The sequence below is a fragment of the Rhineura floridana genome, chromosome 22 (assembly GCF_030035675.1).
Source record: "Rhineura floridana isolate rRhiFlo1 chromosome 22, rRhiFlo1.hap2, whole genome shotgun sequence".
In the NCBI taxonomy this organism is placed as follows: domain Eukaryota; kingdom Metazoa; phylum Chordata; class Lepidosauria; order Squamata; family Rhineuridae; genus Rhineura; species Rhineura floridana.
The window spans coordinates 14,670,819-14,678,168 of NC_084501.1; the positions used below are offsets into that span (position 1 = coordinate 14,670,819).

General features: G+C 43.4%; 1 long non-coding RNA gene across 1 annotated transcript; it reads left to right on the forward strand.

Moving 5' to 3' along the window:
• Nucleotides 1-3,249: 3,249 nt before the first annotated feature.
• On the forward strand, nt 3,250-5,323 carry LOC133374711 (uncharacterized). The gene is made up of 2 exons (XR_009759945.1): nt 3,250-3,408; nt 4,208-5,323. It is a non-coding gene; the product is annotated as an uncharacterized LOC133374711 (long non-coding RNA).
• Nucleotides 5,324-7,350: the final 2,027 nt, after the last annotated feature.

Sequence of the window (7,350 nt, forward strand, 5' to 3'; positions counted from 1 at the left end):
GACAGTGTGTGTGTGTGTGGGGGGGGGGGGAGAATGAAGGCAATAAAGATTTTCCTCCTCCTAGTGATGGCAGAGACAGTGGCGTCAGCTAAAGCAGGACAAAGAGGAGAAAGGATTTATTTCCTCCATCCCTAACTCTGCCAGTGGTGCTGGCAGCATTGGAAACAGCAGTGGTAGTAGATGCTGGGGAGAAATGTGTTATCTCCTGTTTCCTACCACCACCATGAGTAGGAGTGGGGGTGGGGGCAATGGAAAGAAAGATTTAGGTGTTCCTGTTTTGCCAGTCTGGTTCAGTGGGGAGGAAGGCAGCCAGCAGCAGCACCGGCTTCTCATCATGCTGCAGTTTGTAGCGCCATCTGTAGGTGGCCACGTGAGCTGCAATGTGATGATAGCTTTATACAGATATAGGTATAGGAACACACATGCAAAATCCCTATATGCATGCATTTCTCAATCATATGTCTGTTATTTTAAATTCCAAGAAGGAGGAATAATATCTGTTTTGCTACAAAATCCATAAATGTGCATAATCTGGGGAATATGCCCTTCCCATATATCTTCACTGGTATAACATAATTTAAGATATGCAGAGAATACCATACTACCAGCAGTAACCAGTAATGCTTTGAAAGGAATGCTGATGAAAGAGGAAAGCACAAAAGCAGGACTACAGCTGAACGTCAAGAAGACTAAAGTAATGACGACAGAAGATTCATGTAACTTTAAAGTTGACAATGAGGACATTGAACTTGTTAAGGATTATCAGTACTTTTTGATGCAGTTATTAACCAAAATAGAGACAATAGTCAAGAAATCAGGAGAAGTCTAGGACTGGTGAGGGCAGCTTTGAGAGAACTAGAAAAGTTCCTCAAATGCAAAGATGTAGCAAGTTTCCTTCAGCTGTGGATTCCCCAGGCTGTTTATTGCTTTTAAATATGTTTTTTAAAGCTTTTTGAAAAGATGTTCTGTTTTAATGTGTTTTTAAAGATGTTTTGTCTTTATATATTTTAAAGTCTGTTTTTAAGATGTTTTAGAGTGTTTTTAATGTTTCGTTTACCACCCTGAACTCCACTGGGAGGAAGGTTAGGGTTATAAAATGAACACTAAAGTCAGGGTCATTCAGACCATGGTATTTCTGATCTCTACGTATGGATGTGAAAGTTGGACAGTGAAAAAAGCGGATGGGAGAAAAATGAAATGTGTTGTTGAAGGAGAGCGTTTTGCATATCATGGACTGCAAAAAAGACAAATAATTGAGTGTTAAAACAAATGAAACCAGAATTATCACTAGAAGCTAAAATGATGAAATGGAGGTTATCATACTTTGGACAAATAATGAGAAGACATGATTCATTAGAAAATATCATAATGCTGGGAAAAACAGAAGGGAGTAGGAAAAGAGGAAGACCAAACAAGACATTGATTGATTCCATAAAGGAAGCCACCGACCTGAACTTACAAGATCTGAACAGGGTGGCTCAGGACAGATGCTCTTGGAGGTCACTGATTCGTAGGGTCGCCATAAGTTGTAATTGACTTGAAGGCACATAACAACAACAACAAGGCCTATTTCAACTTTAATTTCATCAGGGAGATAGGATCCTGTGGGTGATGCTTGGGCAAGCCTTTGCCAGTAGAACACAACATGTTTATAATCTTCTATATATGTATTTTAATAAATTTAAAAACAAAAAACATAAAATAAAAAAGGAATGTCATGAGGATGGTCTTGGGGAATCTTTCCATTCTTAATTTCCTTTGTATGTCTTATTCTTACCAGTTCCCTGGCCTTAGGGTTGGGCAAGAAATTCAATTCAGTTTACATTTCAAGCCCAATCTATCAAACCCACACTTTCTGAAATCATATGAGACCAAAACACAGCCATCTTAGCAATTTTCATTTATTTGAATCATGACACACCAGGTCCAGGAGGCATCGGAGTTGGCAGGGATGTGATCCGGTGTGTAGTCATCCAGGGTCTCAAGGGGCTTAGATAGACCTTTCACTTTTTCAGGAGCAGAGTCCCAGCAGGACCCCTAGGTCTTCAGCATCCTATGAACCAATCATCATGAAATAGGAGTGAGCCACTGAGAAGAGTCTTCTAACATGCTTCCTTGCCCTTTTCCTGCTGACTGGAGCCATTCAGTATGACTTAGTTGGTTGCAATCCTTATTGTTTATTTTAGTCCACATATGAATTGCCTCCTATGAAACGTCTCAAAGCAATTTGTCAATAAAACATAAAAAAAAAAATTCAAATATATATTTTAAAAACCAACCGTGAAAAAATATCAAGTATTAAAACAACTTTAAATCAATACAGATCTATAAGAATGTGGTAGAATTCTTCCAATTCAGATTTGGTACCTATTTTCTCACTAATTCACTATTATTATTATTATTATTATTATTATTATTGTTGTTGTTGTTGTTGTTGTTGTTGTTGTTGTTGTTGTTGTTGTTGTTGTTGTTGTTGTTGCAGAGCTGATTTTCATGTAGTGATTTTCCATGGCTATTTTTGAAAATGGATTATTATAATTATAATTTTAAAAAAGAAGAAACTCAACATGATACCAGCCTGTTAAGTCCATCAAATGCTTAGAAATCAGCACTGGCTGATGGATCCCATCTGTATTTGGGAGACCAATTTTATATACTTTATAGGGTTGTGTCCAACAAATATTTACCTAGAGCAGTGCCAATGAAATTAATGGATCTAAATTATTCATGTTTATTCATTTCAACACTCCTTCTAGCATTGGATACAACCCCCAGAACATTTTTTTTAATAGTGGTATTTTGTGTTGCCAGAGGAGGGTGCAAACCAAGGGTCTTCCAATGTGTTATGGGAAATATGGTTGATACATGCTCACATCAGCACACCACAAATTAATGTAAGAACCCAGCCTTGTGATCTGAATAGTGATCATTGATCAGTAGCACCCTATGGCCTTCAGTTAGTTGTGGTCATGGATTTCAAGGGGCAGTTGCTGATTTGTGGGGTATATCCAAGTATACAAGATGCCAGGAGAGAGTGCAAACTAAGGGTCGTCCAATGTTTTATGGGTTCAAGAAACATGGTTGATACTTGCCCATACCAGCACACCACGAATTAATGCAAGAACCCATCCTTGTGATCTGACTCGTGTAAAATTAGACAGAGGCAAGCCCTATAATGCTTGAAATGAAAGGGTGCAGCAGTGTATAATATATATCCAACCTGTAATATCCTCACATCCTTAGAAAACAACAAAGGAAAAGGTATCTTTGATATATGCAGGAAATGTGATGCTCAGCAATGATCCAGAGGCCAATCCCTTCCTGAGAGACTGTATAAAAGGAGACGGTGCATAACACAGATCCCACAGATCCAAGCACCCTCCTCCTGCCTTCTACCACTTGGTCTTGGTAAGTTCATTTCCTTCATTCTCAATCCGTATGTATGGGTGGAAGCAAGAGTCAAAGACCTGACATTGGGGCTGGTGATGCGGCTGCATCTGAGAGTAGGGGCTGTTGAATCTGTCCATTTCTGTTTCTCTCCATTTCTTATTTTTCCATTTTTTTATGTTCAGAGATTTGCCTTTGAATGAGAACTGCATCACATGACTCCCCCCTCCTTGACTGAGTGCAGTTATGGTCTCTGCATGCACTGGAGACAGGTGGCTCAGATGCCATTGGGGCAGTGACTGCGCTCTGACTTTCATTCCAAACTTTCAAGGAGTTGTCCAAGGTGCTGAACCCTATTCCCAAACTAGGTTCCTCACCTTGGATTGATCCTTTCAAGTTCAAACGAAAACCTGGAGTGGATTCACTGCTCCATTGACATAGGAACTAGTGATCTCCACTAGGAATCCTGTGTTGCCTGTCTCCCAGAGCCCCAACTGGCCTCAGCCAAAATTCGGACATTTTGTGTCACCAGTCCAATCTCTTCCAGCAGAGATTCAGCAGGAATCCTCTCGCTTTTGACTTCCACGTGCCCCTTGGATACTTTATAATGCTGACAGCCTCTATGCAGCTGTTTAACATGCCAGTTGAGGAGCCACTCATTTCGAGAATTGTTTTGTACTCTTTTAAAAATGTTTTTTTGCTGCTGTCATGTTTTGTGAGAAAGGGTGCTATATGTCAAAAATACTATAAAAGAAATGAATAATAAAGAAACTTCTTCCACTATTACAAACTAACCTTTCCTCCCAACATGCCATTTCAGACCCAGCTCCATCACTCCAAGATGTCCTGCTGCTACTACCCATGCTGCCCACAGCCCTGCCCACAGCCCTGCCCTGTCCCAGTCTGCCCTATCCCAGTCTGCCCCCCACCCCCACCCCCACCCCCAACTTGTATCCGCTACCCAGTCGGGGCTCTGGGCTCACTGGGCTGTGACAGCTCATCAGGTGGAAGCTCATCAGGGGGCAGATCATCAGGGGGCAGATCATCAGGGGGCAGATCATCAGGAGGTGGCTCTGGCAGCAATGGTGGCAATGGTGGCGCTGGTGGCATGGTACCATCTGCTAGCCTCGGCATAGTCCCTGGGGCCAGCTGTGGTTGCATCACTCAGCTCCCACCATCTGAAGTGATCATCCAGCCAGCTCCTGCTTGTGTGGTCATCCCAGGACCAATGCTCGTCGCCAGCAGTGAACCGACCCGTGTGGGAGGATATTCTGCCTGTCTTTCAGGAGGAGGCAATGGAGGAAACAACGGGGGAAACAATGGTGGAAACAATGGGGGTAACAACGGAGGAAGCAATGGAGGAGGCAATGGGGGAAACAATGGAGGAGGCAATGGGGGAAACTATTCTGGGGTGTGCTACTATCCCGGCAAGGTCACCTGTTATCCCTGTTAAGCTCCAAGTCAATGGTCACAGGAACTGGGGATTCACTTTTGAAAAAAGGATACCCGGAAAACCACAATACGGATTCACGGCTGATGTCATTGTCCCGGGCCTTGGTGTCATGAACGCTGAGCTTCCTCACTCCACATCTCCATCAATGGGATATGCGGCTGCTCAGCATTCCTGATGCTTGTGTCCATCTACTCTTTATGCTAAATTGTCAATCTGCTGCTTTGACTTCTTGCACTTCTTCTTTTCCACTTGGGCTTCTTTTCAGACCATCGGAATGGGTTAGAAACCTGCAAACACACAAGATAATATCCTGTTGTTGTTGTGTGTTTTTTTTCCTCTCTTTCTGACTATTCTAAAGGACACCCAAGCTTTTGATGCCTCAAGTGTTCTTCTAAACCCATGACTACCCTTGAATACATTTGCTATTTTCATGTGCTCTCTGTTTCATTCATTAAAGCATATCTGCATGCATTGAAAAAAAAACCCTGCTGTGTTTGCTTCTTATTTCAAAGAATATTGGACTAGACCAAAGTCCCATCTTATTCAGTAGCTGATAGATGCCCCAGAGAAACACCAGGGTACCACATCTGGGCCCCAAACCACCCCAGTTATTTGTCCCTGTCACCTGGTGCTTAGAGGTGTACTTCTCTTGTACATGCAGGTTCCATTGATATGACAGGGATGGGAAAACCAAATGTGGCCCTGCTGCCCTCTCTCAAACATTAAAATCACCACTAAAACAGAATGAGTGCTCAAGAGACAGGAAACAGATCAAACCCTGGCCCAAAAATTTGAGGATGCACATGCCTTTCTCTAAAGACATATTTTAATTGGAGAAGCCAGCGTCCCATGCTCAGTATAGCCATACTGGCTACCAAACTTAGAGCTAGGAGATTTGCAGGCTCCTTGTGTTCATGAGCCCACTCTGGTAATCAACTTCACTGCAGATCTTTATTGATACTAGCCCTTCCTCTTCATGTCTCACATACCTCAGAGGTGTGTGCAGGAGGCCATAGCTGTGCAGAACTACCAGATCACTGTGATGCTCCCCTATGTGGTTCACCATTGAACTGCAGGCCTTAGCATCTCTGTATAATTTAGGCATTGTGCCTGTACTGTGGGGGCACCTGCACTTTGGAAACCTTTTCCCCATGACACATTAGTCCTTGAGGGGATCTAATAAATGCATTACTGAACAGGCGGCAATATATCTGAATGCTGTAACATCTTTTAGATCTGCTGTGATCAGGAAAAATCCTCGTAACTGTTAAGAGTGGCATGACAGTGGAGCACATTGGCTATCCCATTTTGGCTTCCTCAGAAGTGAGGCTCAGTGGTAGCTGATAGCTACCCCAATGAGCGTAATTGCTGAACGAGTATCTGAATCTTGCTCCACATCCAATGCCACTCTCATCTCTACACAGATGTTTGAGAAGAAGGAAACACATGTTGAGAAGAGAAGAGCCATGATGGATCAGGGCAAATTATAGACTTTGGTCTTCTGGTCTTTAAAGCAAAGGGTGGGGGTGAAGAGGATCCAGCTGCAGCTGTTCCTAGATGCAAACTTCCATCAGGCCCAGAGAGCATGACCAGGTGGCAGGGACGATCTGGGTTGGAGTCCCTGAACATCTGTAAGGGAACACATTGGCTGCCCCTATGATAAATAATGAGCATCATCCTGCTCTCCTTGGAATAGGGTTGCCAAACAAACATCAGGTAGGAGCCTAACTTGCTCTTGTGCCATCCATAGTGAGTTTGACATTGAACATGGGAACACAGGAGGCTGCTTTATACCGAGTCAGACCAATGGTCCACCTAGCTCAATACTGTCTGCATCAGAGTTCCCTGACCTAATGGGAACTGGAGTCCAATAACATCAAGATGGCCACTGGCTCCTCATGCCTGGTCTGCAGTGGCTGGCAGGGGTTTCCCAGGGTTTCCGGCAAGAGCCTTCCACAGAATAAGCTGGAGATGCCAGGGATTGAAACTGGGACCTTCTGCATGCAAAGCAGGTGCTCAACCCCTGAGTTAGAAACATTTCACAGCACAGAAATGAATGTGCACACCTGCTCAGAGCCACAGTTCCAGCTGCTTTTAGAGGTCCAGGATAAATTAGTTGACAGCCCTGCATTTATACAAAGGTGGAATAGAAATGTGAAAACAACAAAGATAAAGGTGAGCGGGTTTAGCCTACCATGTTATTGCATACATACCATCTACTTCAATTCTCAGAGGCAGATGTTTGAAGCACTGCTGCTGAGGTCCGCACCCCACATTCTTTCCAACACACACATGCTTGAGAAGGACTTTGCCTGCTTAAATTTAGGAAATCTAACTGAAGAAGCTACTGGAGTGCCAAAGGAATAAACCAGGGCTGGGGAACTTCCAGACCAGGGGCCCAATGTGCCCCTCCTGTCTTCTCTATCTTGCCCTCAGTATTTTTCCCAGGCCACACACCCTCCGGAACCACCTGACTAATGCTATTTCTCACCCTCCTCGAGATATTCTTT